At 37.4% G+C, this 26,950-nt stretch overlaps 2 pseudogenes; both read left to right on the top strand.

Moving 5' to 3' along the window:
- The window catches only part of LOC149192165 (suppressor of mec-8 and unc-52 protein homolog 2 pseudogene), a 65,549-nt pseudogene extending 50,214 nt beyond the window's left edge, over positions 1-15,335 (top strand).
- Positions 15,336-15,405: 70 nt separating this feature from the next.
- LOC149192164 (suppressor of mec-8 and unc-52 protein homolog 2 pseudogene) lies at positions 15,406-16,359 on the top strand (annotated as a pseudogene).
- The last annotated feature ends 10,591 nt before the right edge of the window (positions 16,360-26,950 follow it).

Raw genomic sequence — 26,950 nt, 5'->3', positions numbered from 1 at the left:
CATTTGTCTTCTTCTTGAACACCCATTTTCTACAAATGGGTTTCCTTCTAGCCGGAAACTCCACCAGATCCCAAGCCTCATTTTTGTGCAAAGATGCCATTTCATCAACCATGGTCTCTTTCTAGAGTTTTCCATCCTCTGAATCTACTACTTCCTTCACAGTTCTGGGATCATCATCAGTAATAGATAAAGAAAAATTTGAACAGAAAGCAGATGGACTATACCTTTTTGGCTTCCTTCTTTCTCGAACTGATCTTCTCACACCCAGAGTTTGTGGCTCTTCATATTCTGATTCCTGCTCTGCTATAGAGTTTGATTCTTCCTCCTTTAGCTCAAACTCTATCTTCTCAGGTTCCTTTGGTTGGACTTGATGTTTAATAACATCTTTTACCTCTCTGAACACCACATCTCAGTTGTACACAACCTTCCTTGTTACTCAGTTCCAAAGCTTATAATGCTTTAAACCATCCTTATACCAAATAAATATGCACTTTTCAGATTTACTATCCAACTTGGTTCATTTCTCCTTTGGAAAATGTACATATGCATCACATCCAAATACCCTCAGATGTGAAAGAGAGGGTTTCTTACCAGTCCATGCCTCTTGTGGAGTCTTATCCTCCAACAATGATGAAGGTGATCTATTGACCAGGTAACATGTTGTCTCCACTGCCTCTGCCTAGAAATCCTGTTCTAACCTGGCACCACTGAGCATGCTTCCTGCCCTTTCCGTCAACATCTTGTTGATTCTTTCTACAACTCCATTTTTCTAAGGTGTATATGGAGTATTCTTTTTCCATGCTATACCACACTTCTTACAGAATTCTTCAATTCCTTACTGCAAAAATCTCCACCGTTATCTGTCCTCAACACCTTTATCTTCTTCTCTATCTGGTTTTCCACCAGAGCCTTAAATTCTTTAAACCTGTCAAAACTTCAGATTTCTTCTTAAGGCAATATATCCATGTATTCCTTGAGAATTCATCTATAAATGTTACATAGTACATAGACTTACCTAGTGATGGAACCTTCACAGGTCCAAACACATCACTATGCACAAGCTCTAATATCTGTTTCTCCCTCTTACCACTAGAGGGGAAACTCACCGTATTCTGCTTCCCATATACACATTTTTCACTGAAATCAAAATCCAGAGAGCTATTACTCATACCTTCTACCATACCTTTACCATGAAGTATTTGAAGGCCCTTCTCTCTAATATGTCCAAGCCTTTGATGCCACAACATGGTCTTCTCTCCAGAGACCACTAGATTTTCTACTCCACTTTCACTAACCACAAAGTTGTTGCACCCATCAACAACAGTGCTACCTTGCAGCTTGTACAGAATTCCAATCCGAACTCCCCACATCAATACCAGTGCTCCCCAAACCATCTTACATGTATCCTTCTCAAACACTGTTTTTACACCTGCATCATCTAGCTTGCTTACAAAAATCATATTTTTGGCTAATGCAGGAATATGTAGAACACCCGAAAGTGTTCTAACCCTTCCACCTTGCAACTTCAGCTTTACTTTTCCGTGACCAATGATTGTAGCCTTCCTGTCACCCCCCAAGAAGACATCACCACCATCATATTTCTCATACTCGTAGAACCACTCTCTATGGGGAGTGAAGTGAAAGGATGCACCTGAGTCAATCAACAATGCCTCATGATCAACATGTGTACTTGAAGAAGCCAAGTACAGATCCCCACCTTCATCTGAGGTGGTTTTTGCCTCGGCAGAAGGAGCATCATCATATCCCTTTCCTTTATCAAGAGCTTTAGATTTAACATCCCTTTTGTAGTGCCCTTCCTTTCTGCATTTCCAACACACCACCTTTACAAGTTTTCCTGGAGATTTAGATCTCCCACTCGATGACTTATTTTTGTTTCTGTTCTAGGACAATCCTCATACTGACAAGGAATCACCATTCTGGCTCTCCATATTTTTCCATCTCATCTCCTCCATTAGCAAGGATGAGACTATTTCATCAAACTGCAAGGCAGTTGCATTGCTACCTATTGCAATAACTAGACTATCTCACGAACCTAGTAGAGAACACAACAAATTGATGCACTTATCTTCATCTAAAATTTTAATATCAACAAATGATAACTGACTTACCATAATATTAAATGTGTTTAGAGGTTCTCTCACCGAGTCTCCATCTTTCATCCTCAGGTTATACAACCCTTTCTGTGGGAAAAATTTATTCACTAGGGACTTAGATTGGTACAAAGTCAATAACTTGTCCCACAAAGCCTTCATCATAGTTTCCCCTGATACATTCAACAATACTGAATCTGAGACACACAATCGTATTGTGCTCTTTTCATTCTGATGCAACTTCTTCCATTCTTCATCGGAGACTCCCGTTGGTTTATTACCCAGATCTATCATGATCCACTAATCTTTGTCCACCAACAGATCCTCCATCTTGAGTTTCCACAACTCAAAACTCTGACCATTAAGTTTCTCGATCTCTATCTTTCCACTGCTCACCATCTTCTTTCACCACCAGAATCGATCTCGCAGATCTCCCACTGAACAGGGTCTAACACAGGCTCGAGTGAAACTCCTCAGCAACAAAGGCATCCCCTTGAAGCCAAAAACAGCTTCGATACCAAATGTAGGTTTTAACCCCATACGGAAATTACCTACAGATGAATTCTAAAACACAGAAAACAAACAATGAGAGAGCATAACACATAAAGCACATATACACAGATATTTTCCCCTGGATCCAAAAACTGGGACTACCAGCTTGATTTTTCATTATATTCCTTTCAATGTTAAAATACATATTTATACATGCCGAAGCATTTAATAGCATGGACCGAAAACCATCGCATCCAAAATCATGGACCGAAAACCATCACACCCAAAACCATGTGCAAAAAACATGCACAAAACCATAGGTAGGTCCACCCAACCTAACATAGGGTCCAAAACCAAAAATTTTCAGGGCGCTACTCAGGACCCCTAGAGTGGGGTTACCTACACCCCTCAAACCCCTTGTGACTCCCCCTGCTACGCAATTGGTGCAACGAAGGGGGGGCTCCGCCCCCCTTGTAACCCCCCGGTTAACTATGTGGGCTAGTCGTGGAAAGAATATAACACAACCCAACATTCAGGTAGTACACGTGCAAGAGAAAGAAGAAGAGCTCGATGGTTGGGAGCAAGAAATCGACATGTATGTTGTAGAGTGAGCACAACCCACTGCATCCAGAAACTCTTAGTACAAAGATGTGTTCTAGTACCTTGAGCATGGCACCATACCCTCTCACTTCTCCACAAGACAGAATATGGCACTGTGCCTTAAATCTTGCAATATTAGTTGGTTCACAGAGTGCTTTACAGAAAGCATAGTAATAGAATCTTGCTCAGGTGCCTGGAGGCACGCGAACCAGACAGGGTTTCGCATGCTTTGAATGAAAAATGAGCCAAGGGCCACTTCATGGGAAATACCAATGTGCACAAATTTGTGTGAGTTGGTTTCTAGTGGCCCACATTTTTCAAGGATGTACACGCATATGCCCGAAAGTGTCCGGTCTGACAGTGATGTAATAGTAGGACACGAAGGTTAGCAGCCCCACTGCACCCTGTTGTATTGACTGAACCATTCCAACAATGGGGCCTAGACATCATCGGGGAAATTTCCCCAATTTTGTTAAAACAACACGGTTACATTTTGACAACAACTGATTACTTCACATGGTGGACAGAAGTAGTTCCACTCAAGCAAGTGAACGACTAGGATGTCATTGGCATCCTTGAACGTAACATTATCACAAGCTTTGGCATTCTGATATCACTTGTGTTTGACAATGAAAAATACTTTTCATCTTTCAAGCTTTATGATTTTTCATTGCAATATGGTATTGTGTTGAAACAGTCATCTAACTACTACCCATAGGGAAATGGTCTCGCAAGATCCACGACCGAAAACCTTATACACATTATCAAAAAGACAATTTACTCTTAACAATGTAACTCACACTCTACCTTGACTAATGCCTTATGGGCTGACCACATAACACCCACACCCTCTCTGAATATATTGTCATACTCCATGGTCTATGATAAAGAATCCATCCTACCGCCAAATGTCTACTTTCCTGCGCCTCAATTATCTAAAGAATGTCAAGGCAAGCCTTGTCTACTAGTTCAGTGTAGGATGGATACACTTCAAAAACTACAGGAAGAAAGGATGAAATAAAAACATAATTTTACACTCCACCAGAACCGTATCAAAAGATGGTTCGACAAGAAGTCTATAGGGAATGCTAACTCCGATGTTTGTGACTTAGCCTTGAATTGGGATAAACCCCATGAAGACAAAGGCAAGCATATAAAGTTCTAGTCCCTATGGATTGGCCTGTACATTATACATGAGAAGCTTGGCCCACACACATACCATCTGCAATCACTTGACGGGAGGATTGAAAACCTTCCTATCAACGGCTAAGATCTCAAGCATTTATAGTAAGCTAGGGATGTGCCCCGCACTATGTACATAGTCTATTTACTACTTATTGTTTTTCTTTTTCACTTTGCTTCCTATTTTTGTTTTATTTTGTTTTGTTTTTTTAGTATATTGTTATTTTTTGTTTTTGTAAATAAGTGTTGCCCTTTAATAAGTTATGGCTTTTGAATGAGTATGTGGCTGAGATCTAAAGAGTCTTGTGACAATGCAACACTTGGCCTGGCCTACGTTTGTCTTCTCTGTGCTTGGTTCTAACCTTCAGCTGATGAATTCTTGACAGAAAATATGATCTGTCAATAACGGAAGGTTGGGTCCAATGATGAACCTGTGTCCACACTAGGAAACCCTGTGCATGTAATTAGATTTATGCTCTGTGTGTTCAAGCTCATCCAAATAGTAGAAATGAGGAAGAGGAAAATCTAAACAAGAAAACCTATGTCAGAGGTCTGACATGCTTCTCTGAAGGAACAACCTCTTCTGCTCTCAATAAGTTGGGATCCCTCTTCTACCCAAAAAACTAAATAAGTGCCTATGCACAGTCCTCTTAAAAATACAAAGGCGAAAGAAGAGAAAGGCTTCCTGTGCAGAGAGGTGAAACATGCAACTCCAATAGGGTACTGACTAGGCTCTTTGGCAGTGGAGAAATGTGTTTGTTCTTGCATGACTCCATTGGCGTACTATTTAGGCCTACTGGCAGTGGAGCAACACCAGAGATGAAAACTTATACTCTAAAATTTTTTAACTCACGAGCCAAACTACCCTTCTTGATTTTGAAACAATGTGATCAAGCTTAAATGTGTTGTTGTGTTTGACTGAGTTGGCAAAAGGTGAACCATGTCTATCCATGGGGTAAGTGGGAAAACCAAAGTAACCCACATAATGAATCAATACTCCCTGAAAGACTAAGGCCCTGTAGTGTCAATGGATCAAAACAGAGAAGCTGGAATTCAACCAGTGTGTCACCGAGTGTCATAGTGGCTACAACACCTTCCAAAATTTTGGCCTGCATCTAATTTTAAAGCCTTCCTTGGGTTCTTCCTTGATGTTTGCAAGTACTTAGGCTCATCCCATGAGGTCGGGTTGAGTCTTTACACCCTCCTCACTTGACCGTTCATCGGGCATCTTTTTTCATGTTGGTCACAATGTCATGCTTGCAAACATGTTCTGGCTATGCATAAGGTCAATCTTCGTGTGTGCAAGTTGTGTTTTCCATGTAAACATCTTCTGCACTCACACATAAAGTCATATGCATTGTCACACAAGCGTCATCACGGTCATTCAATGATATATCACAAGTGTCATGTTTGTCGCTCACATCGTCGGTCTATCACACTGAGCGTATGTTGTCTTGATGGTTTGAGGTGTCTAGTCATCAAGTCATGTTGAGTGTGTGTTTGCAATTTCATTCATGTACAAAGTCACTCGTTCACACGCTTGGTCGTTTTTTTTAAACATTATGGATCAGACCATCCTCCAACAGTTGGACATCCGCTAAGCTCCATTACACAGTTTCATCTCTCAGTGATTATGTACCGCTGCCTAGAATTACGTAAAGATTGAGGCTTCCTCCCAGGCAGTCTACATTGTGCAACCCTAGAATCGAATCGATCTACTATCACCCAAAACATCATAGAATTTTCCCAGTAAGCCATTCCAATCTGCACTGCCCACAAGCACATCAACCGAGCCTCTAGTTGGTCAACCAAATATTTTGACCATTCAGTGACCCCAAACCTTACTCCTTAAAAACAATTGCGTAGAAGATGCCAAACATACCTACTCTGATGACTGAAGAAACTGCACAAACATGTTAGATAGAAACCCTATGTCCATCATTGTCTCTCTCAAAAAATTGTGTAGTTTTTCTAGCTCGTCACCTAGTCATATGACCTACTTCTCACCCAGAAAACTGCATAGTTTTCATGAGTAGTCCCTTAACTTCCCAGCATTCTGCTCAGCTCAAAAACTATGCAAGGATGTCCAGCAGGTGAGCCTCCCAGCACTTGCGCATTTTTTTCTAGCAGACTCTCGCAACCTGCTACTAGCTCCCTAAAAAATTAATGCAATTTTTCTAAGCAGCCTCCTGCTTCCCATTGCCAGCAACCCAAAGAAATTGCATAGTTTTCACCACCAGTCTCCTTCTGCTTCTTGCACTGTCTCCCTTAAAAATTGTGCAGATCTACCCTCCAACCAAGACAACTCTCGCAGATAGTCACTGCTAATCTAGATTTCCCATCTCTTCCTCCCAGTGAACTTTGCGAAATTTTCATGAACAATGCCCAGAGCCCGCATCCCAACTTGAAATCTACCTTGCACAGTTCAAAGTCTTATCCTCCCTCTCAGTCTCCTACATCAAAAAGCGAATGAAAATGCATCATGGTAGACCAGGATATTTCTAGATTTGATGTCGTCCCATCATGAGTGATTATAGACACAAGTACATGGATGAGACATGACATGACGACGAACAGGATGAATAAGGAGTGCATGCCAGGAGATTGTTTCACAAACAAACGAATGAGGAATGCATGCAAGGATATTTTTTCGTGAACAAATAACAAGGAATGCATGTGAGGATATTTGTTCATGAACAAACGAACACATGGAGCATGCCAAAGTACAAGCGAAGGAGTTACGAGCACATGAAACATCAAGCAAACACTAAGACCATCAAAGACTCTGCACACCTTGCCATGTGAAGGTGAAGCTATGATACACCAATATCACATCCATCACTCAACAACACTATAGCTCAACATGCACACCACCAGCAGCATGAACACACCATCTTTGTCATTTCAAGTCATGTCATGACTCATCTTGACCACATCACTACTATGGGCTATACTGTTGCAATCAATGTAATGTAACGTGGAAGTCCAAGAGACCCACATGTAAATCTGAAGAGCATATAAATTTGAAGAGTCGTGTAAGTCAAACAGTCATGTGGGAAGTTGAACAACCACAAGGGCTAGTTTTACCCTTGGCTATAAATACCCCTCATTTCTACATGCAACATAATTTTCACCTTGGCTCCTCCCACATAGCCTTGAGAGTCTGTAGTATTTTCTTTCAAGAGCGAGTAGTGGCTCCAACGCCCCACTATCAGGGTTAGTGATGTATGGTGTACCTATGTGTTTTGGAACTTTCACTTAATTCAGAAGCCTGATAATAGGCCATCACATTTTCACACATGTATTGTATTTTTTTATAAGACTATTATTTGGACACTTGTAATGCATGTTTCTTTAACTATGTTAAAGCAATTGAACTATTTTGGTTGTTCTAATACATATGCTTACGGAAATGTGTTTTATAAGTTGTTAATGTTATCCCACCCGTGTGGGCTATCCTGCAAGACACTCAATAGAACCATCCTCAAAAAGTTGTTATAATGACCATCACACTCGTGTGGACTAATCTGCTAGGTGTTGTACGTGTTATCCATTCACTGTGTATTTTTGACTGCTGCATTCGTGTTGAATACTCCGCCAGAAGTTGCACATGTCCTATTGTGTTGTGTGTCTCTGATAGAGTTGGGACTATTCCCTTTCAACTTGAGACTCACTTCCACCCTCTCCCTTTGTAGTGAAAGAACCTTGACACAAGTAACACTAAGCACTCACCAGGCAAGCGAACCTTGTTTTTCGAAGCAAAGACCACTCTCATGTGCTGACAAGCAAGAGATAAGGAAAATTTTTAAGATAGTGGCAATCCGACCATTGTAATGGATGGGACTCCCACACCAAATGGTGTGAGGTTGGGACTTCATACCAGGGAGATCCCCTGAATGTTGGCAGATTGAGCACTGTCAACATGACCTCGACCAGCAGGGTTGTTACTATGAAAGGTAGCGTTGATGACCCAATAAACACGAGTTTTTCTACATAAAGTAGCGCTAATATTTCAACGTGAGAATTTTTAGGGTTCTTGCCTTAGAATCCACTGTGTCTTAGCCCGTAAGGTCTTTTCCCATCTTGTATGATTAGATTTATTAGCTTTTTGATTGATTGTCTTGATTAATTTGCAAAATTTGTCTGATTAGGATTGAAGTGAAATCTGATTGAGTTCTAGTGTTTTTAGTCAATTGGTCATCACTTGTTGCTTTTCGGTTTCATTGAGATGTTGGTTTTGCTAATTGATAGAGTGTTGTTTTCTATGGAAATCATTGAAAGCATCATTGTGCATTGGTTTTAGCTTGTCTTTCAAAATTTACTTTTCGTGAAAATACATTAGATTAGTTGCATTGAAAAGTTATTTTTTGAGATTCATCATTGAGAATAGATTACATTTTTTGGCGATTGAAATATAAATACTATATTAGGTGCATCAAATAATTCAATACGAAAAGAAAATCACAATTCATATAAGTGCATCTTATTAAAGTAAAAATCATTTTGCTTTCGAAAATTTTCATTTTGGATAGTGAAAATTGAAAATCATTTTTACTTTTGGCATTTCAATTGGAAGACAAAAGTGAAAGTTAGTGAAAGGAATTTGGCTTAATGCATTCTGTTTGATTCATTATTGATTGAAATTTCTTTCCTTGACCAGTCTGGCTTTCATTGAAATGAAATTTTTTCCTTTTCTCATATACCTGCATCTTCGGTGTTCAGGTGACATCATTTTGAGCCTTAAAACCAAAACTTAATTGAAGAAAAAATTTAAAATTTACCTCAATTAACCTAAGGAGAATTTTGAACTTAACACAAACAATTATAGGTCTAGGTGAGGGACGTGTTCCAGCGTCTATAAACCTAGTAGTTGTCACTAGCTTCCTGCATTGTATCCCATGGGTGAAACCTCATTCCAATACGAAAGTATATCATAGGTTCTCCAGTACTCTAGCATATATCGGAGGCACTCTAGTATGGTAAGTATATCAGAACTCTTTCACCGAACGGTTATGCATTAGACAATGCTAATACGGAGTTGTGCTCCCCGTTCCGTCGAGTATATATTGGGAGACCCCACTAGGTTGCTATCCTTTAGCCACTGGTAACCGAGTCAGCCACCTTGTAAATGTAATCCACCGAACACAGCATTCTGGGAGATTGGTCATCGTACATTAGATCCTTGGTTTCGACTAAGGTGTGTATACTAGTTCACAGATACTTGGCAAACCCGCTTGCCTAGCTTACCACTCTTTTATTTTGTTTTGTTAATTTCTAAAATGAATTAATTGATCGTGGAAAAACATCCTTCCTATGGAAATACTCCTTAGTAGATCTTAGGTTGATACCAATGGAAACATTTCCTGAGTCTACCAACCAAGGAAACCTCCCTGATGGGAATCCTAGTCCTTTCCATTCTTTTGGAAATGTTGGTGCTCCCTATATGACAACGTTGACCCCTCCTAGATTGACCATTGGTCTGCCAGTTTGGTTATTTTCGACCTCGGTGATTCCGAATGTACAAACTACTTTTCAACCGAGTTCTCTTCCACCTGAACAACATCAACCTCCTATTGATCCTAAAATCTACCCCTCGCCTTCTTTGCCTATTTCTTCATCCCGGTATTCCTCTTCGTCTGGTGTAAGTCTACATTCTAGTAACCAGGAAGCTAAGAAGACGAAGAAGAGGATGAACAAAAAGAAGCAAAATAATCAAGGGGGAAAACAAAAAAAATATTGTTATTGATGCAACTAATGAAGAAAAATCTTCCAACGAGCCCTAGAAAGTAAAATTCCCTTTCATGTTATGTAAGGGTGACCACCTTCTTTGGAATTGTCCTGGTATTCTTAAGGTCTTAGAAGTGTGGTCCACAGGTTCACATCGACCTTTGTTGTTAGCATCTAGAGATGATCTTGGTGATAAACCTTTAACTAGTAATAATAAGGTCCATGGGAAAAAGGGAAAATTCAAATTTCCTTGTAAGTTGTGTGAAAGTAATCATCCCATTCCCCTTTTTCCTCTTATGGATGAAGTTTCCAAAGAGTTGGAAAACCTTACAACTTCCTAGTCTTGTCTTCTGGTTGGTTATCGGAAGATTTCGCCTAATCCTCCACTAGTTGATCAAGTGATTGATCAAAATCCATCTTTGGTAAAACCCGCTCTCTCTGAAAGTGAGTCTCATGAGTCCATTCTTGACTAGCCATTGGTTAAGAAAATGGTAGAATTGGCTCCACCTTCAATTAATTGTACCTTTCCGGTAGAGAGTGAACCTCATATTGCTTAATTTATTTTGGTTTATTCAATTTCGAATGAACTGGAGGGAAATTCTCTCATTCCCAAGGTGCATGAGAGTAGTTCTCTTGTTCCCATAACACAAGAGGGTAGCTCTCACATTCCTACGACACCCCCTTCAAGTAGTTTAGTCACTTCTTTTGATTCGATTCGACTGGCTGGATATCTTCTTATTTCTTATGTCCTTTTCCCGATTACAGTATAGGCTTACCATATGTTCGTACCTAGCATAGTCATAGACAAGGGTGCATCTGTTAGTATAATGTCCTCAACTACTTGGAAAGCTTTAGGTTCTCGGCAACTTCTCCTCGTCACCTAGGATCTGTTAGCTTTTAAAAGAGGAACCAGTCAACTGTTAGGGATCCTTCCTAAGTTGCCTATTACTTTGGGAAGAAATATTATCTATATAGACGTGATGGTTGTCTTAGTCCCTTCATATTTTAATATGATCCTTGGTCATGACTATGTTTATTTCATGGGAGCTCTTGTCTCTTCCCTCTTTCAAGTGATGTGTTTCCCGCATGAAGGAAGCATTGTGATCATTGATCATATTACATTCATTAGTCCTGAATCAACTCCCAATCAAACGCTGTCCCTAAATAGTTCTTATATTCAAGAGGTATCACCCCCGTCATAGGCTAATGATGTGGCCACCTGTTGCATGCCCACATCTACTGATGATCTAGTAGGTGATGTAGTACATCATGTACTAGGGTCATTGGAGCTTGATTTTTCATTTGGATCCCTTGAAATGTATCCCTTCGAGAGTGTTTTTCTCCCATATGATGAAAATCTATTCGAAGCCATGGCCTCTTTTGGTCTGTGATCAAATGTTTGGAGCATAATTCCTTTTCTTGTGTCAAGCTCATTAAAAAATGAAACAAGGACCATGAGTATAGTTCTTTTACTATGTCAATCTCGTTAAAAATTTAAACAATGTTTCATGAGCGTGGATCTTTTCATCTGTCAATCTCATTAAAAAATGAAACAAATCCCCTTCCAATTCGAGTCTTTGATTAGATCTCATAAAATCCAGTCGAGTCTTTCAGTTGATCTCATAAGTGAACTTTCATTCCATCCACTTGTTAGTAACCAGTAGTCTACTTAGATGAATGAAATGTAGCTTAGGGGACATGTACCTCGAATTGAGTCATTATGCTGGGGGCATGCAAACTCATCTCAAGCATAGTTTATCTTTGTTTCAAGCTTGGGTATAAATGAAACTAAACTCAAGTATATTTTATCTTTGTTTCAAGCTTTTGAAAAAATGAAACCATCCTCAAGAATGCTCAAGCATAGTTTCTCATGTTTCAAGCCTGTGTAAAAATGAAACCATCTCTTTGGTCAATCATATACTTTCACTTGGTTGCTTTACCCTTACTAGGGGAGCATTTATGATGAGTGGTCTTATTAGACATCCTCTTGACCTTTACATGTTTTGAGCTGTTCCATCGTGCCTGAAACTAGTTGTTATTATTTTATACCACTCATTCCTCCAGGGGGAGTCATATTTCAGCTCTTTTCTGACTCTCGAAATATGAAAATATTTTCGAGTACTTGTCTTTTCAAACTCATTAAATTAAATGAATTAACTTTGTCTCACTATATGTTTACCCCTTTTTCGTGCTAGGATTGACTATTTATGAAAAAGGAACACCTTGGTCGACATGGTCAAGAGGTTGTCTCAAATATTGTTTTCTACCTTTTGAGGTTCGAGAGACAAATTACGAAAAGGGATTTGATGGAGTTTTATTTTTCATTTCTTTTTGAAACTCTTTAAATATGAAAAATACATCGAGTTACTCTTTTGTCGGACTCTTAAAAAATAAACAATGAAAGACTTGTCACCATGACGAGACTGAGGTAATTCTTCCTAGGGCTAGTAAAACTTACTAGGATGGATTCCTTCAAAGAATGAACTTATACAAAATGCATATGTTATCCCCTTCAAGCTTCTGATTAAAAATAATTGGGGTACTCACTAGAAATAGTGGCAAAGAATGAAAGTGAAACATCTCCTTTATATGAAGCATGTCACTCTTGAAGATGATACTCATTTGTTTCTCGTGTCAGGTTTGTGATATCCTCACTCAGTCACTTTTCCTCTCAGGTTTGGGTGATCCATTTTTCCTTTCATCTAAATATTCCATTTTGTCATCATCACCCTTAGTCCTATGTTTAGTCAAATGTTGCCACACTCCAAAGTCATGTTGCTGATATGTTCAAGAGAAGTCCTATCTGCGTTTATCACCTATATATTTTTTTACCTTTTTCCACAGTCGTGGATCATATGCATTTATTCCATTGTATTCTTTGTTTCATGTCAATGATGAGGGAATTATTATGGCCCTCCTTTGATGGGTCACTTCTTGTCGATTTCAACTCATTATCCATGAAGATGACTTAGAGACCCCCTTTCAACACCTTAGAGCTTGCATGCCTTAATGGCAATTTCTTCACATTTGACGATAGGTTTTCATCATTGGCCTTCGATTCGCTAATTCCATGAGTGTTCAACTTCAACTTCATTTTCACATTCATAGATTGTACTGTCATACATTGAGATCCATTGTCATTATTGGTTGTTTCTCTCGTCTGTCAATGATTCACATTATTGGCTGGTAATCAGGTAGTTTTTTGGAATGTTCGACTTTGACACATTCATTCGCATGTTAGAATTCATACTTTGATTGGGTTGGGATCGAGTGCAAGACCGTTAGTTTTGTCTGATATAACTTAGGTTGCATGAAGTTATGTATTATTCATGATTGTATACATGTTTCCTCTATATGGATGGTTGTGACCATACCGTGGGATCTTATATCTATGATGATGATGATCATTCTATATCAGGTGGTTGCATCCATACCATTTATCTTAGACTTCCAGATGATCCTTTTGATTTATATGGTTGTGCCCATACCATGGATATTTTCACATGGTTCTTTCTATCTATATGGTTGCGACCATATCATGGATTCATGTTTTGATGACAGATATATCATATATGTATATGTATATGCCTCCTTGATTTGTAGGTCTCCTAACGATGCTTGTTCTCATCCTTGAAAAATATCGTAAAGCATATTAACCGTCACTGACTATTATATTACACAATATTTTTTCACACCTCCTGCACTTCTTTGTGTCATACCTCGGAGTGCCAAAAACTTGGAAATTATGTAGTGTACATATCCTAATATGTAGTCTAGATCCTCCCTGAATAATTAATAGAAACATTCCTTGAGACTTCCCTCAGGAAATGAGCTCAAAACCCTAATTTCAAGATCATCGCGACTATGACACTTCCAACCCATGCTGATGGTGGGTTGTACCATACTATACTCATGGTGGCAGCACAGTTTGTACCTATATACTCGCACTTATCCCTAAAAGGAAAATTTTCCAAAAGAGGACAAGAAGCCTCGTGATCTAGAGGCTTCCAAAATCATGAGTTGAAGGTTGTTTGTTGTGGATGTGGTTGAATTCTCCCCATGTTTCCCTTTGATCTTGTCCATATGAGCTTCCTCCATGAGATGAGGGCCTTCCCATTTCTTTGGAGAGATCCTAAATCCCTCTCCCTACCTATATATTCATCCTCTTCCATTCCCAAATGGTTGGTCTCTGATTATTTGCACCCTTATGCTGAGATAGTGCCTATATGCTATTCACTTTGCCTTGGAGAAGGAGTGCTTGGAGAGCTTCAACTTGGACATGGACATTCACTCAAGGAGGGCTTATTAACATCAAGGCTTAGGTTGTATGCTTCCTCTTTCATTCATTAATATATACAACTACTGGTTCACTTTCCATAAATTCTTGTGCCAATGCATCATTTATCTTAATTTTCCTTGATCTGTTAAATGGATTACATTTTATTATGTTTGTTGTACTTGTATGCTTTGTTGTGTCTTTTGCCTCTTGCGTAGGTATTCAAATGTTATGTATAGTAATGACTGAGCCTAAAGAGAAAGCGATCAAGATCTTCAACAAAGGAGTGTATTATAGCATCAGAATGAGGTAGGTCTCCTTCCTCTTCTATCATTTCAATTATAATTATGAAAGTGTCTCATAAATTGTCACGTTGGTTGCTAGTCCCACTCATTGGGATAGAGGGATCAGCTCTATTTGCAGAGAGGATTTATCGAGACAACAAATATCTATTGAGACCAACAAATATCTTGGAGGTAATATTCAACATACACATATGGTGAAAGGATTATATTATGGATTGTTGCACAAAGTGAGGAGTGAGATTGACAAAAAACCTAGAGAATGAAGATATTATAGATGGGAAGTCAAGAGCATAGAAGGAAGACCAACTAGTGTCATTCTGCACTACTACAAAAAATTTGATTTATGAATGGATGATAAAGCCTAATAGCATGAACAAGCCTAATGAAATGGCTCTTCCAGGCCAAACAACTTTTGTCTACAACATTGAGGATTTTTATCAAGACATTCTGACAACATTGCATAGAAGTAAAGATGATTTCCCAACTCCACAGGAATCCATCACAATTGGAATGGATTCATCTGTGCTTGAGCATAATACTAAGATCATGTCTTATCTCTTCTTGGGCTCCTATTGAAAGGTTTTGAAGAAGAAAAGGAAGGAAAAAAGGCAGAGGCAAGGCACTTCAATACTTGGTCGATGAATATGCAAATGATTATGAAAAACAACTGAATCCTGTATATGGGGATTCGAAGAGGCACTTGAGTAAAGAAATGTCACCTCCTCCTCCTCCTTGCAAAGTTCACACAGAAGAAAAGGAGCAGTAGAAACAAGTTTTTGTGAATGCCAATAACAAGAAAGATGACATATTTGAAGGTGTTGGCACTGATTAAGTTGTTCTTGGTAGAAATTAAATCTATAGTCCCCTCTTAAAAGAGATGGAAGAATAATCTAGGGACATGAAGAGGCGACCATTTTTCAATGATCCTATGTATGGTCCAGCACGACCTATGGAAACAATGGTTCAAGATTGGAAGCAACAAGGTGGTTATGATACTATTCAAGGACCAACCTACAAAAATGGAAATAATATCATCCACCACTACCTAAGAAATTTGTTGGAAAATGGGCTCCAAAACAATTAAATTATACTGATCAATACATGCATAATGAGATATCAGCTTATAGTGTGGAGGCAGGAATAAGTTTACATAAGGATCCTCAATTTATGACTCAAGAGGAGAAGGACCATGATCTTGGGTCTGTATTCAAATGTGACAATCGTAGGCTTTAGCAGCGGAGGGAGAAGGATGCTTCGGAAAATGGTCCAAAACTTCATTTCTAAAAGTTACTCTGAGTGTTATACAGGTTATCTGGAGTATAATTGAAATATTGTAGACAATGATGATTAGGATGACCTAACAAAAATGGATATGAGTGGTAGGACCAAGGGAAGTATCCATAGTTGGGACTTTGGGATGGAAGAAGAATGGAAAAAATATAATGAACAAAAGGAATTAATGACTGAAACTGCCTTTCAATTTTGGGTGAAGACGGTAGATGGTCATAAAACAAGGAAGAAAAATAAAGACCAGAAGCTAAATAATGAGTTACATAAAATGAACAAAATTTTGGATGGAAAGAAATAGGAGAAGACAGATGCCTATGATAAAGATGGAGGTCATTATGATGATGAAATTCAACCAGGGAAGTGGCTTTGTGTATGAGGAAATTTCTAATCCAGTGCTTCTGCCAAAATTTGTTCTTATGAGTGCTTACATGTAAAGCTTACCTGTTAGCTGGGAATTGTAAGAAAAATGTGCCATGGAAGCCTCTAATGAATATATGTAAGAAGATAGTATTTGAATGTTATTATTGTATCTTGTATGTTTTTGTATGATATCTTGTTTTCTTCTATTTGAAATATAATAGGTAGAACATGATGAAGGTTGTTTTCTTTTGACGGAATTTCAAATATAACATGCAGAACATCATGAAGCTTTTTTATTCTAGTTATTTTGTTATGCACATAATGAACATGTAGAACATCATGAAACATTTTTATTCTACTTATTTTATGTGTTTGATGGAAGATGGCGTATGCTCCGCCATTAGTGATTTTGTTGCAGAAAATGTGCCACCTCCATTTCATATTTTTCTTTGATTAATAAGCCCACCATAATGATTAGGTTGGATGCAGAGAAGCTTGTAAATCCATATAATCCCATCTCCTACCCTCTGCTCTACCCTGATGATTGGCATGGATGGTATTGGTAGCCACTTTGTTGATGGCATGGATGTCATTCAAAATTCCAAGACTCGGCCTCGAACGTACCTAGGTGTGCACCACTGGAGCTAGGGAAGTGGGTGTCCGAGATTCGTGAGACTGGGAAGAGAAAAAACATATGTCTAGGATCCTTCGAAATGGCATTGAGTAATGGATCACTCTATTCAGTACCTCCACCATCCATGTGATGATACACATTAATGAAATAGTGGTATATTAATATTATCTCACCACCCCATATGAAGTGGTAATATTTACTTATTTATGATCTAAACTATAAACCAGTAAAAAATGAAAAACACACTTTATTGAGTCAAAAAGTGAAAAACACACTACATTCATCTACATTTGTATCGGCATGTCTTTGCACACATTTAGTGAAAATTCTATTATATCACTGCTATACATGTCAAGGTGGTTTAAAAGTATCATTTCATCTTAAAATTAAAATTTATTCTCTAACTTATTCATATTTTAATGATTATAAATTAAAAATGTCTTGCCTCTACAAATCTCTTCTCTCTCCACATGAGGGTTAAAGAATTTATATTCTTTCCCATGGCTTGCTACTTTGAATTTCTCCTCTCTTCACATGAGCTTATAGAATTTATTTCTATTCTTTCCCATAGCTCATTGCTTCAAATTTCTCCTCTCTTTGCATGAGGCTATATAATTTCTCCTTTCCCATTAGGTTATAGAATTTCTACTTTCCTATTCGAGCTATCATAGCCTGGGCTGGTATGAGGGTTATACAATTTCTTTCTTTCTCATGAGAGTGATCGGGGCATGGATTGGTACGAGGGAAAGAATAAGGTTGCCCATGGCCAGGGTCAAACCATGATTGTTGGTGTGCTTCTTAGATACCTCAATTGGTTGGCGATGGAGAAATGATTGAGGAAGGGTTGTGAGATGTATTTTCGAGAGGAATAGATGGACCATCCAAGAGTCACTACTCTACGACCTAGTCTGTGCCAGTCTATGGAAATCGGTAAGTGTATTTATGGATTTGTTTGGACTAGTTCTTATTTTGATTATTATTAACTTAGGTCGCCTCCTTTTTGATACATAATGTGCTTCCTTCCATCACCGACGCTCCTTTCAACCACGACCCTCATGGGGGACCACCGTCAAGGAACACCCTCCAGGGAAAGGGGGTGAGGAGAAGGAAGCTTTGCCATTAGAAAATTTATGTTTTTGTAACATTTCCAGCTAGGCCAAAGAGATTATACTCATTGAAAATTTCCTTAATTTTTGGAGACATCGACAATATAGCAGTGTACTAAAACAAAAATATGCATTTGTGTATTTCACACACATTGAGCATGATAAAGTGGCCAAGGAGAATGTGCAGGGCTTGGCCATGGGATTTAGATCTCTTATAATAAAATCTTCCCAAGTGGTAAGGATTTTTCATTTCATTTCTCTAATTTGTTTGTTCCTCTAGTGGAGGTGGATTTTTTGTTAATTGTCCACAAACCGTTAGCTTAAAATTTTCTTCAAACCCTTGATTATCAAAATATATTTTAATATAAATAATCTATTTCTCAGGGGATTTTGTCAAATTTCTTTTAAACCTTTGTCTATTTAAAGTATATGGGTTAAGCTCTTCCAATTTCTTGTTTGGCTAAGAAATTTTGCTAGTTTTTGGGGCTTTGTTATTAGGTTCTGGGTGTTTTCTATAGATACCAGGTTAAGTGTGTGTGACAGTTTGATAAATAATCTCCTTTCATTTCCCCACAACCAATTATCTACAACTCCGTGTTTTACCTTTGAAATGTGATCTTTTCACACTTTATACTAGTGGTTTTCTTAGCATCATCAAATCCATTTGTATGTTGCGTGGTGTGCAAATCTAGATGATGAGGGTGGATTGAAAATGTGAGTTTTGATTTTTTCATAGATAGTTTCAATCTTGAACAACCATCGATAAATTTTGATGTAATACCACATTATTATCAGATAGTTTTTGGAAAGGTTCAAGCATAAGTATATTAATCATAAAAGTTGTTATCGATGATGATGTAACAGAGTCTCTTCTAAAATGTTGTAAGAATAGTCTAGTGTTGTCACTTGTTGTTAGCTTCTAATGTAATTAAGTGTTGATAATATATCACTACCCTTGATTATTGTTCAGACTTGACCTCTTATTTTATCCTAAACTTAAAAGAGAAAAATTGTTTTGGGGAAGAAGGTCGTGCTACCAACATGTGAAATCATGGTTATAGGACTACTTGAATTGCCAAAAGATGTGGTTTCCTTAGCTTAGATGATTTCTCAAACCAAAATCCTTAGTTGTGCCACAATTAAGGAAAAAAGCTTATCAAAGTTAATTAGGCTGACATTGATTTAACATAAATTCAACATCATCACTAAAAAAAACCATAAATATAGGCAATCAATATTTCTTAGCGCAATGACAAGACCAAAAAGAGTGATCAGCAGGATGATTAGAGAAGATAGGATAAATATTAGGGTTGAGTTAACTCCATCTATTTTTGGATGAAATGAATTCTAACTACTTTCCTATTCAAAAATTGTAGCTTTAGCAAAGCATATTTTCTCTCAATACAACTCAGCTTGGTCCCTATATTAACAAATGAATGTTTTGATTCCAATAAAATAGTTTCAAGTTGACCTTGGGAATTAAACAGAGTATTGTGCATATCTATTTATCCTCTTTCCATGTAGTGAGCTTCTATCTGATACTATATCATTCATCCACCATTATTTATGCATATCATAATGTGTATCTTAACATGAAGATCCCTATCATGGCTATAATCTCTTTCTTTTTGGGGGCCATAGTTAGACTTAGGCCTAAATTAAATTCCATAATGACTAAATAATGCCTCTCCAAATTGAAGCTTAGGCTGCAGTTAGACCTAAAGTACAATAGGTTGCATAGTGACCAAATAACACTTCTCCAAATCCAAGCATAGTCCTGGGGTCAGTCACATGTAGACAAAAACAACAGAGATGGTCGTTAGTGGATTTGGATGTCCCTGGGAAACTCGGTCATGAAAAATAGAGGAGATGGATGACCCCAAGTTGAATTGAAAATTTGTATGTCAAAAAAAGGTTTCATTGTCTTGGTAGAAAAATATTACGAATTGCAATTTCGCTACAAATATGGTATTGTTTCATTATTTTGTTTACTGCATTTCATGTAGTTTGGTACATGAATCTAGTGAAGTTATTATATTTTGGTCAAAAGATATGATTTTCCATACAATAAGCGCATAGTATAATTATAGAATTCTTCTTGTGAAGTAAAATAGTTATATATTTCTTCTGAGGAGTTTTTTTTCCTTAGCATAAATTCCTATTGTAATTATAGATTTCTTCAGCCTTCGTGGCCTAGAAATGGATGTAATAATAATTATTCTTGTGAAGGACCATCCATAACAAGTAGCATAATTATAGAATTCTTCTTGTGAAGTATTTTCCATAGCATAAATGCATAACGTAATTATAGAATTATTCATCCCTTCGTGCTACAGAAATGGACTCAATAAAGTGGAGATAAAGAGTATATTTGGACACAATAACACCGAGAGAAAGGATTAAAGACCTAATTTTTGCAAAAAAAAATTAAGGAATCAGTGAAAAATTATTTGAATTCCTCTTCCACAATGAACATGGCTACACAATACTATAGAAGAGGGTAGTTTGAGACATTTTGTTTAATATGAAAATAAATTTTTGTCATAAACACTCAAATTGTCTTAAAAAAATGTCTTCAATTGCTCTCTTTACATCGAAGGAATTTTATTAAAGGATGTCACTTTGTTGCCTATAGAATATGATGTTTGTTTTATATTTCATCAAAGATGCAGGGTAAAAGAGACGTATTTATGTTTGCATTTCCCTCAATCATACCCTTGAAAGTCGGGAGGGGATTCATTCACTCATTTTTTTCTCTGAAAAGTCAATGGATGTTTTTATATTATGATGCCATTTTAGTGAACTAGATTTCATGGTTGTGGAAGACCCAAGAGTCATAGTCATGGAAATTGTAAAGGGATTTTCCGATTCATAAGAAAAGGGAGAGATAGATGGGTTCTAGGTAGGGGTTCTCAGATGGACATCAAGGAGCTCTAGATTCATGGTTGTTGAAGGATTTAGATGAAAACATGAGGAGATTGATGGTATCCTCCTGAAAGGGTTCTGAAAACTAGTGTGATGTCTACATTGAGACGACCATAGGGCCCCAACTACAATCAATACTTATGCCTAGAACAAATACCTTATGGTGGAAAACATAACTAGTTCGATGAGTTCCTCCAAAACGCTTTTCAAAATCCTTAGGAGTGCTTGGTTAGTGAGTTCACATCTCTAGGGTTTGGCATTTATTTCCTTATTTGGATTTTTTGGGTGACTATTTGAACCCATTTTGCATCTCTTTCTACATGTTAAGTGGAGTTGTGGGATTACGGTTTTATGAACATCCGAATATTGGTATATTTAATTATGGAAAAATAAAATTACGGCTAGGATAGAGAGGTGTGGATATATCCATATTTTTTTGTGTTTTAGTTGTTTGATTTAAGTCTGTTTCTGTTTTAGTTGTTTATTATGTTTTGGAATTGGGGAAATAAAATGTGGGTTGTGACTATTTGTTACGAAAAGTAGTTTCCAAGCTTATAATTGAGCTTAAGAGCTTTGAATGTTTGTTGTTGATGGTTAGAGTTATGAATATGAAGTTTGTGTGGCAAAGGTTAGTAGGATAATGGTTGACTATAATTCTAGTAGGATAAGCGCTAACAAGAGATGAAATTTTGGGATGGCTCAAAAGACCCCGAAACTTTCAAGGGACAGGACTAGAGATGGAAAAAAATAGCAACTACAATTATTTATATTAAAAAATAACAATATTGGATCCCTCCTTTCCCCTGAAGTATCAGAATGAAGGGTGACTCAATTGAGAGTTACAATAACATTGTGTTACCTAGTGGGATTGGGCTGAACTAAAACTGGAGATCTCATAGCAAACCCCACTTCAAACAATCTGTTTGAACCTATTAAACTAACCCATTGGACTTAATATATCTATATTAATACCCGGATGCGGATGAATTAATTGTGCATTAATGCAAGGGAGATGGAATGATGGTGCTTGACCCAGCCAGTTGCTGGACAATGCACCATCCCAGGCTCGGCCTTGGCACTTGCATATTCACCTCAAGAGACAGCAGGCCAGCATGCACAAATTCATAAATGCTTGCTCTGGCCAAGAAATGCAGATATATCAATTCATTATGGTGCCTATTAACCCCTTTTCTCGCCCTCCATCCTGCAGTGTTTGCCCGCTCCAATCAAAAATCCCTTGCAATAGAACTGTTGTAAGAAAACGCTGCTGCCTGCTCTGTTGTCTAGCCTTTGGCAATTAATTCCATTATTTTCATTCCCAGTTCTTCCCTTTGATCCATTCCCAGGCACCCTCTGCTCATTCTCAGATTTATTCCTAAGCCCTCAATTCTCCAAAGCCTCTCATCCAGCGCAGCGAGATGGTTCGGCATCATATGCGAAGTCGCAAAGGAGGGGACCGTGGGGGCAGCTCTCGCTCTCAGGCTGCGCACAATGAGGCTCTGCCTTTGCCTCTTGCTTCTCCACCTCCTTCTCAGACCAGCTCACTCCCTCCCAGTCTGCCTAGACGTCACTACCCTCACTCAGCTTTCCACTCGAACCATTTCAGGTTCCAGAGCAACCTGAACCGGCCCATTATATTGGCTAATGTCACCATTATCTTTTCTGAAGAAGAAAGCCAGCTTAGTGCTCCTGCGCACTTCTCTGCGGACCAAGCTCAGAACATTCGCAGAATGGAATAATGTTTGGGCCCTGAGCAGTCTCCGATGGATGAAGGCGGAGTTACCTATCGTGTTGACCTTAATGTTGATGGTGATTCTAGAGGCTACACCCGGCACCCAGGTGGTAGCACTAGGGGAGCCACCACTTCATATACTTTCGTGGGTAGCTCGAGCGGCACTCCTCCGGTTATGGGGATCCCAGGTGGAAATGCTCCTGATGCCATTGCTAGCTGCTCAAGCGACTTACCTCTGGCGACTGGTCCTCCAGCTAGCAGGGCAGATGGTGATGCGGCGACAGAAGGCGTGGTTTCGTATGGAAACGAATGTCCAGTTGTTGAGGAGGCTCCAGACCAGGATTTCCCAATATGACGACACGTGGACTCCCAAAAGCCACCTCAGATTTCTCATGCTGAATGGTCAGGTCTTGGCTTCTGTGGTTTTGTATCTAGTTCTATCTGGTCTTTCAACTATTTCAGAATGGTGAATTCTCATGTATTCATTCTGGTTTAGTTGTTGTTCTCCCGGTCTTTAATATGGTTTTTTGAAATTCCAAACTTGTTTCCCCAAATATGGGGCAGTTATGTTTTCCAGAAGGGACTTAGTTGTTCTATGCTGAGGCCATAACCACATTGTAAATATTTTTTGCCTTCCTTTTAATAGAATTAGCTTTTACAGAGAAAATATATATATCTATATATATATATATATATATATATATATATATATATAGTAATAAGAATAATAACAAATTAAGATGTCATTACCTAAAAATTTCCACTTCCTCAAACCATAAGGTAGTCTAGATAATATTTAGAAATCAAGCAACTATGATCGTGCTTGACCCTTCTCACTTCAAATTTATTTTTTTCCAAATTCAAAGGGGTATCCCTAATTGATCAAGGGTGTTAACTTCTAATAAAAAAAGTAGAAGTATCTTTAAACCAATAAAAGGTTGTTGTTATGTTCATAATTTCTGATTAAAGTATGAAAACCGACAAGCTAAAAAACTCTCTATGTCCTAAATGCATGGAAATCAATGCAGATATTTAACATTATGTTGTGAATATAACCCAATGCAAATTTGAAGTAATTATGATAAATTAAATTTCAAAAACAATAGATACATGATGATGTTTAGAATGTTTTTATCACTATAAATGAAATTTGAAGTGATGTCCTTTAGTATTTTAAGGTGTTTTTATGCTTCTCAGTCCATGCAAATTGTGAAATAAGTATAGTTTCTCTCTTTCTAAATGAAAATTGAAAAAAAACAAGCTTATCTTTTGGAAATTTGACAAAAAATTGGAAAAAGTGAATTAAGTATGCCTATTATATATGTGCAATATGTGCAACAGGGCTTCACTCAATGAACCTCTGACATATCGCGTGGGTTCATGGCATACTAAACAATACCCCTAATTGGACTACATATTGGAAAATACCTCTAAAAATCACATTATTTAACCCCCTACCAATATGAACCAAATACACCTCCGCATTTTAAAGAACCCCTAATTTCACTAAATATTATAGGTATCCATTTTTTCATTAACATTTTTATACCCCTTTATATTTTTTCATTAACTTTTAGCTCCATTTTTTATACTTGCTAATTAAAAATACCCCCTATATATCCACCAATATATTAATTCAAATTTTCCTTATTATATATCCCCTAATATGAACCCACTTGGTATGGTATTGCTCCACCAGTAAAGCCCCCGTTAATATGTGTAAAATGCCTAAGATGCATTAAAATCAAGGAAAATTGATAGTTTTGCTTTTTTATGTAAGTTAATAGTTGAATTTAAGTCAACCAGTGTCTTATGGAGTCATGATATCAAGGAGAGAAAAGAAAATAGGATGGATGATATTATCCAAATCCTACTATTTAAATACAATCAAAATATAACTAGAAGCTAGTAATAGTTCAAGTACAATAGAAATTATTATAAACAAAACACAAGGGATTATTTCCAAGAAAGTGATTAGAATAAATTTATTTGAAATGGTTGTAGGATTAACAAAGTCCTTAACAAGACTATATTGACAAACAAATCTCCAAGTTCTTGGGGAACTCATGATATACAATTCCCCCTCCACAGAATGGGGTAGACACAACTATGATGCTGCACACTAGAATCTAATTATCACAAGCACTTGGTGCCAATTTCAATTACACTATAAAGAAAAGAATGAAGTAATAGAAACTAAAAGGTGATAATCAATTACATTTGTTACCAAAAAAATCCCATGTTGTAGTCAATGTTAAGCACCCAAATCTATCACAAAAAAATGCTGCAAATAAAGTTAGGTCATTCAAAGTCTAGCATATGAAGGATGTGATAGTTATTGTTACAGGTACTAGGTTGAATTTGAGGCATAGAAAAAAAAATTTCACCAAGAATTGCATCAGAAAAGCCTCTGAGTTCTTATTAATATGCCAACTTAGAAGAAGGCTGAGACAATCTCCAATAATAGGTCTTCAATGTCACAAAGAGATTCCATCAGAGATGCTTTGTCATAATAGGGCCAAATGGCCTCAGGAAGCCCAAGCTAATTCATAGAAGTGCCAATGAAATACCTTCAAACGCTAACCCAAAATTTTGACATGTTTGAAAAATAACTGAGCTTGTTGTTGGCTATTAGACCCTCAATCCTCCAGATCGTGGAATATATGCCCTTTAAAAATATTCGCTTTCTTTAGATAAGATTTAAGTCTAGTCATAGATACTATGACTAGAGATCATTTTTAGAATGAAGCCTTGATATTTTAGAGATTCTTCCTCCCTACTAGAGCCTGCACTTTTTCTTGCTTGAGCTTGTCCTTACCTGTGTTCTAATACCATGTTAATTTTTAGTTAAGATTTTTTTTCTTAGGTGAGTTACTTAAATATTTAGCCCATCTACTAGACCATATCATTTCCATTAGCAATCATATGAATCATAATTGATAGTAACTGAAGAAAGAACATAAAAATAGATCCAAAAGATAAGCCAAGACAAGAGTACACAAGGATATGGCTCAAGCCAGGGAAAACCCCAATATGGGAAAAAAATTGATCAATTATTCTTATTATTATTATCAAATGTTCAACAGAGAAAGATAGTATAATAAAACTGACTTTCCAATTAATAACATTTCTCTTAGACAAGAAGTGGACCAAATCATTCTATAATTTTGGCATTCTTTGCATGTTTCAAGAGATGATGTCTTTTTCTCTGAAATCATGATCACTAGTTAGGGTTTTCTCGCTGCTTGCTTCAACCCTCTTTCTCCACTCTCTAAATTACTATGATTTACCATTAGAAGACACCTAATCACCAATTTAGAGATTTGAGGCTCCTCCTTAACGTACCCTACAACAACCATGTACCAATGGCAGGATAAAAAAATCCCAAACTCATGAAAGAATTCTTGACCTGCCTGCACTCAAGCTTGGGCATATGCTTCTTACAAAGAAGGAATTATTCATGCCTTAATACCCTCCAAAATACTTACCAACTAGTTGTTATAGTAGCTCTCTTCCTCTGGCCTGTAACACAGATACACCTCACCAAATAGCACAGAAAACTATCCATCAAGCCTTCCTTTGATTGCATTTCTATTCAATAGGAAACCTACACCCAAAATCAAGAGATACACTACCATGATAGTCCTCCTATCTTCCATGCATGATTTTGTATACCTACGACTCTTTCTATTATACATATACTATATTTTCTATAGTTATTTTATTATTGCAAATACTTATAGAATGCCTATTTAGAAATTAGAGTTTATACAAGTGATGAGATTTACACCAGTAAGGAAATATATTAGGTTTATTGTAGTTACTTTTATTAATGAGTATATAATTATCTTAAATTCAGATTTATTAAAGATATATAAAGGTATGTAGGAATTAAAAAATTGCAAGTTTTACTTTTACACAATAAAAATTAAAACATAATTTTTTTAATATAAAAAGGTTTATAAAACTTCCTTTATAAATGAGTTTTGTCTCAAGGCAATAAGGAATGGTGTTTTTCCAAACTATTGGCATTCCAAACTCACACAACAATAACCTTTTCTTCATCAACTAATTTCATATCAAATTAATAAGATCCCCTGCATCTAAATCATTGTTTAATCATATCTCCAAAATAACTGCTAACGTTATCTATCTCATGCTAAAATCATAGAAATTTTGAGTATTCCAAACTTAACTCAGATACCCGAAA

This window comes from Pinus tabuliformis, chromosome 2_2 (genome assembly GCF_031772625.1).
Source record: "Pinus tabuliformis cultivar Carrire ecotype Pingquan chromosome 2_2, CPIR1, whole genome shotgun sequence".
Taxonomy (NCBI): Eukaryota; Viridiplantae; Streptophyta; class Pinopsida; order Pinales; family Pinaceae; genus Pinus; species Pinus tabuliformis.
This window is presented reverse-complemented; position numbering and strand designations above follow the sequence as displayed.